Below are 7,202 nucleotides of genomic sequence, written 5' to 3' on the forward strand. Positions count from 1 at the left end.
TTGATAGCAATATTTCCTCTTTTAGAAGCTTTTAAATTAATCCTAAAACGTTTTATCCGTAGAAACTTAGAAGGAAGATAGGACCGGATAAAAAAAATATTTTAATCACGCACAAAAATTTGATCATTATCTTTTAGAAACTATATTCCTGCAGTCCAAAATTTTCGACGCAAATATTTAAAAAACTGCAATCAAAATATAACCCATCACACAGATCTTTGACAAACCGCGTATCATTATTTAAATCTCATTCTGTCCTCAGTGTTGCGATGCCGACGATAAGTCTGATTAATTATTTCATTAATAAATTGCTCCCTTAATAAAGGTAAAAAGTGATCATGGGAACACACAGTAAATAAACACTGTCGAGATGGTATCAGATTAAAAATGATCTCTACTCTCCTGGCATTTAGATGTTTAAGACAATGTAATGTTATTTATGGAGCTGTTATTACCACCTTACACGGCCTATAAAATGAATAACATATGAGCCTATGGTAGTTAAATTTGAGTCTTTAATTAATTTTATACTCAGGCAGTATAAAAGGCAGATGGGTAGGTATATACGATGATAAAATCATAATGAAATACAATTCTTTCAAGATTAATCAGAAAAACAAATACCATTAAAAGTATACAGTATAATTAATTACTTTTTCATGCCTAATTGTTATTATAAGTTTGCGTAGAGATGCACCATCAATTCATATATTTTTTTTATTGTTACAAATTATAAATTTTATCAGCTCCATATTATATATTACAAAAGTTAAAATACGCTAAAATACTTCAAATAGTTACATCAAATTAAAAGTCTTAAAAAATTACCATACTTAACGTCTTCGGTCTTACTAAGTAGTTAGTTTCTAACGATAAATTAGATTCTAAAAGATTTTAATGATAATTCAGTTAATTATTCATTTAATAGTGTAATTTATCAAAAGTGCTCATTATTGTCTCTCGAAGAACTAAGTTTCATAGATTTAATCTTATATTGTTGCTTCGATCTCTGATTTCTTTTATTTTTATTTGAGTCACGCATATTAAGGTTTTAGTAATTAAACGAGATTTCGAGAGAATGGAACAATGGGACTGGTCATTTATATTATTATAAGCTAATCTTTTTAAAGTCTAAACCATATTATGACAAAAAGACACGCTTATTCCAGATGGGAGTGGAGATGCCAAGCTTTATCGAAGTGAAAAAAATATCGGCTTATGTATTTTTTTTAACTGTAGAATAGGGAAGCGCGTTCTTAACAAAAAATAAAGTTTATTAATGAAACATTTTGTACAGGATATCAGGAAGAAAGAGAGTAGGTAATTAGGGTATTTTACACAATGAGGAGTTAAAAATAAAACCATTCCAATTAATTTAACTTTTCTTTGCAATTTTTGTTTGTATTATTATACTTTTATGAGCATCTCACAACCAGTGCACCACACTGCGCCTAGTTCAAATAATAGATGCATTATAAAATCAGCAATCTTTCAAACCACTCGCTTCCTGTAACCTGTTATGAAATCAAATATCACAGGTATTAATATCGGCTATTAACTGTAATAACCAACGTAGCTATAGCGATATTAAAACAATTTCCTGGACACAGCAAACAATGTTTAGAGCTCGTTCATTTAGCTATAGGACTTATAATTATCCGGTAGCTGGCTTCAGGACGAAATAATAAATAATCCCACTTACATAACAGGTTTCATTAAGGTTCTAGTAAATCAGGCGCCCGCGCAGTTTTGATGCACGGTCGGCATAAATAGCTAGGTAAGGATAGAAAATAAAAGCTGATGTGGGAATTTCTTTGGTATATTAAATTTAGTCCTAGTTGAAGCAATAGATTTTTGCATGGGTTGGCTCGTACCGAATGGCTAAAGAAATTCTGAACTTAAGACATTTCAATAATAAATATAGAGCTTCTGTGTATAAGTAACCTAAGAAAAGCATATATTGAAGGCATATATTCATCATGAACTTTTGAGTGAGGATATAAATAAATGTGAACATTATAAATAACTATGAATTACATACTGCAATAACATAATTTACTAGCACTTGATTACAAACCAACATTGTCAAATATTATAAATACAAAGCTTTTATGATTCTAACCAGGGCCGGACCGTGAACTTGTGGGGCCCTGGGCTGAAACTACCCAGGGGCCTTTTTTTTTGGAAATGTTTATATTTTCTTAATACTTACTTTCGCAATTTTGTTATTTTAACATATTCAAATTTGATTTTAAATCGTTTTATTAATTCAGGAGTCTATTGCGGACAAACAAAGTACCTAACCACGTATTTTTTTTTATACTTACATATTTAGATAATAAAAAAATAATAAAATAATGTTATTCATCCATACTAATATTATAAATGCGAAAGTAACTCTGTCTGTCTGTCTGTTACTCAATCACGCCTAAACTACAGAACCAATTTGCATGAAATTTGGTATAGAGATATTTTGATACCCGAGAAAGGACAAAGGCTACCTTTTATTGCAAAATATGTACCACGGGCGAAGCCGGGGCAGACCACTAGTTTATTATAAATTAGTAAAAGAATCTGACAGTTATGTTATTTAAATAATAATTTAGAAATTAACCTTTCTCCATTTTTGGGCTGCAAATTCTTTTATTGGTCATCACATTGCAAGTCTTTTGTTAGATCACAATGTAAATAAATATGTAAATAGTAGTAAAACGTAAATAGTTATATATTGACACCCTAAAAGTTGTCTCAAAACCTACATATGGTATGGTCTAAACTCTAAGCAACTATTTAATTTCAAGGTCAAATGAAAATTCAAAATGAAAATTCCCGGAAAATGTCTGGAAAATATCCGGAAAATGCCTGGGAAATATCCGGAAAATGCCTGGGAAATGCCCGGAAAATGCGTGAAAATGTCCGGGAAAAGTGTGGAAAACGCCTGGAAAATCCTCGGAAAATGCCTGGAAAATCCTCGGAAAATGCCAGGGAAAAGCCTGGAAAATATCCGGAAAATGCCTGGGAAATGCCCGGAAAATTCCCGGAAAATATCTGGAAAATGCGTGAAAATGTCCGGGAAAAGTGTGGAAAACGCCTGGAATATCCTCGGAAAAGGCCTGGAAAATCCTCGGAAAATTCCAGGGAAAAGCCTGCAAAATATCCGGAAAATGCCTGGGAAATATCCGGAAAATGCCTGGCAAATGCCCGGAAAATTCCTGGGATATATCCGGAAAATGCCTGGGAATTTCCCGGAAAATGCCCGGAAAATCCTCGGAAAATGCCAGGGAAAAGCCTGGAAAATAACCGGAAAATGCCTGGGAAATGCCCGGAAAATTCCCGGAAAATATCTGGAAAATGCGTGAAAATGTCCGGGAAAAGTGAGGAAAAGCCTGGAAAATATCCGGAAAATGCCTGGGAAATGCCCGGAAAATTCCCGGATAATGCCTGGAAAATATCCGGAAAATGCCTGGTAAATATCCGGAAAATGCCTGGGAAATGTCCGGAAAATGCCCGGAAAATATCCGGAAAATGTCAGGGAAAAGCCAGGCAGGCATTTTCCGGATATTTCCCAGGCATTTTTCGGATATTTTCCAGGCTTTTCCCTGGTATTTTTCGAGGATTTCCCTGACATTTTCCGAGGATTTTCCAGGCGTTTTCCACACTTTTCCCGGACATTTTCACGCATTTTCCGGATATTCTCCGGGAATTTTCCGGGCATTTCCCAGGCATTTTCCGGGAAATTCCCAGGCATTTTTCGGGGTTTTTCCAGGTATGTTCCACTTTTTCCCCGGACATTTTCACGCAGGCATTTTCCGGGGACATCCGGAAAATGCCTGGCAATGCCTGGATAATTCCCGGAAAATGCCTGTAAAAGTCCCGGAAAATGCGTGAAAATGTCTGGAAAAAGCGTGGAAAATGCCACTTCAAATTTGCGAAGTAATTAAAGCAGAAAACCAAAAAACTTTCATATTAAAATAATGTATATGGGATATTCATATTTCATACTTAATGTATGGGAGGGTTTAAAGATAATTTTTTTGATATTTCTCGATTTATTTTTAAAAATTTATTACGGCCATTTTACTCATAAGGTTAAGTACTTTCGATATAAGTTTAAAGTTTTTTGTTATCTGTAATACTTACGGAAAAATCGCCTGTGCACACTTAACGATTACACCCTGTATAAGTATTTACAGACTTACAGCTGGGTATCTCGAATTCCGAGATTCTTACCTAATTTAACCTTACATGACTTGGCCATAACTCGTTCGGGCTCGTACATAAGAGTTAAAACGCATTCAATAACGCATTTCGTTAAAAAATGACAAATGTTTATAAGTATATAAATTTTTAATTGTACGTTGAAATCGCGGGGCGCAGCTAGTTTATATAGTTTATTATTATTATACTACCTATATAAAATAACCAAATAGTTTCAATGAGATTTATTTTCTATAAGTTGAAAATCAACATGCAAACATCCTTTTAGGTACATGTTAGCAAAAGTTATTGAAGTAGGTAGTTATGCGATTTTCATCAATTTTTTTTTCGAAAACCGACTACAGATTTTTTTTTCAAATTATCGCCCATTGTTTTTATCGGGGTATGGGGGCCCTTTTAACCTCGGGGCCCTGGGCTGCAGCCCATAAAGCCCATGGGTAGATCCGGCCCTGATTCTAACATTAATAAAGTAAACATAAACAAAATAATTCCACAAAAAAACTGCATGAATTATAAAACGTTAAACGCTCAGCCATGATAAAATGTCTTTGAAAACTTTGAGCTCAATCCTTGAAGAGACAACTTCCTTTATTACCAATTTACCACAATTACCGAGGATAAAATATTCCTTCTGTGGCTTAACTGCGAAGCCGAGAAATAATGTCGTTATTATAATACGTTTATATCAATTTCTGTTTATGATTCGTTAGTTACAGGCAGATAATTTTACAGTAAGCTCATAACTACCTACCTTCATAGAGTACTTATTTGGATATTTTGTAGTTGATGTGTGTGTACTTATGTTCGACTAGAAGTGGTCACACAACAATGATACAAAAAATGCTAAATTCGTTTCAAATTAGATAGATAGATAGATAAAACGTTTATTCATAGAACACGATCACACTTACAAATAAAACACAAAAGACAAAAAATAGTAAAACAATGCACACAGAAATAGTAAAAGTATAATATGCACAGTGTTCTACGAACAGGCCTTGGCTCAGCATAAATGTCAGAGTTTTTTAAGAAACCCCGACGCTGATATTCTAATTTCTGTTAGTGGTAGTTAGTAAGTAGACTCTGATATTAAAATTAGTTTTACAGACAGTTTCAGCTTGCGTCCACTTGTTATTTATCTAAGTAATTGCATTTTTTTGCGAACCTTACTTATAGGGCATGTACTCGTATCATATTATTATATGTAATGTGTGGGTGTAGATTTTGAAATAAAATAGACTGCTCAGTGCTCATCATATTCTTTCGTAAATAGATAAATATATTTAGAAAGCCAAATCAAGCTTCACAAAACGCGAGTCTAATAAAAGTTCCTAATAACATAGACGTTATGCGTAAAACAAAACAATTTTTTTTCTGATATTTAATTCATAATATCTACTATACTAAATATTATTTTACAACATCTTCTCTATGATAAAAATGACACTATGTATAAAAAAAACAAAACGAGTTTTTAATAATAGGTATATTATCAATTATTATGAACATCAGCGAGGTATAATAATTATGTTGGTAAAAAAAAAAACAAATCGCCCGAAAGATCGAAGTATTTTCAATTAATAGGAGCTGGACTACTTTTTCAATTCAGTAAAGGCAAAACTATTTGTACTTCGTTATTTCAATCAGGATGGTTTGTGTCTAATTAGTGGCATTCTAAGACGCTTTAGGTAAACTATTGAAAGTTATAGATATGAATATGACTTTCTCGTTCTTTATATGTGATTCGTTAAAATTCCTTTTATGAGGGTATACAGTATACGCTATATGGTATGAGTATGGAGTGATCCACATTTGCTGATTGTTTCTTTACTAGGATGCTTTGGTTCATTCACCTTTAGGTAAATAAATCTTACAAAATATTTAACGATTCTTATTATAAACAACAGACAGAGCTTTCAAGTGCCAAGAGTGGTGCCTTATTAATTATATTTGATATAATGTACCGAGGCTGGGGCTTTTTTTTTTACTTTTAAAAATACTATTAATACAATCATGATACAATTATTTTAAAAGAAGTAATATAACTTCTTTTCCCCTTTTATGTTATTGTTGAAATATCAAACAACATAAAATATTATAATTATGTATCATTTACTTCGCATACTTACATAGTTTATGCAAAGGAAGACAATAAATTATAAAATAGATTTGTAAGTATGGATGTGACACCTCGCTACATGACCCTTGATAAAGGGTTAATCTCGCTAAGGGGTTGCCCTATAAATCATGTTACTTTTGATCTCTATAGGGCTGCCTCTTTGATATTATTATAATGGCTTTTAATGTTGTTTTATTTTTAACGTATTGAAAATCACCTCTCAGAGGTGATGTTTGTAATAGCAATGGAAAAAATAAATAAAGTACGATACATGATAACAGGATTTTGAGTTATAAATTTTATGATTTTTTACTAAAAGCTATTTTTTACCATTTTAATAGACTTTATCCGATAACGTTAAAACTATGCGTATTTGTTATACATTTTTAATATTATGTCGTCCGTCTGCCACTATATCAAGCGAATTAAAATTTACTATTGAAAAAACTAATAAACACAAAAGTTAATAGTTTAATAGGTAACATAAATTATGTGTCAACTTAAAACAATACAAAGTTACAAATCTGGAACCTTAAAAGTCATTTTGCGCAGCCCTATCCCTGAATAGTAGCATAATAACTCATTTAGTTGACACAGATGGCGCTACTGTACATCAAAATGGCCGCAGATTACTGTCCCACATGATTTATTCGCATCAATTTAATTGTATGCGTTATATGGTTTTGTTTTGGGTATTTAAGCTATTTTTAATCCTACAGATCGAAGAGTGCAAGGATAATGGGGTAGGAAAATTGTTTTATACTATAATATTAATATTATATGTTATTGTTGTTGAGATTCCTGAAATTAAGAAGATCGTGTTATAGAATATCTTAAAACAGGTAGGTAGGTACATAACTAATAT

Source organism: Colias croceus, chromosome 21 (assembly GCF_905220415.1).
Source record: "Colias croceus chromosome 21, ilColCroc2.1".
NCBI lineage: Eukaryota > Metazoa > Arthropoda > Insecta > Lepidoptera > Pieridae > Colias > Colias croceus.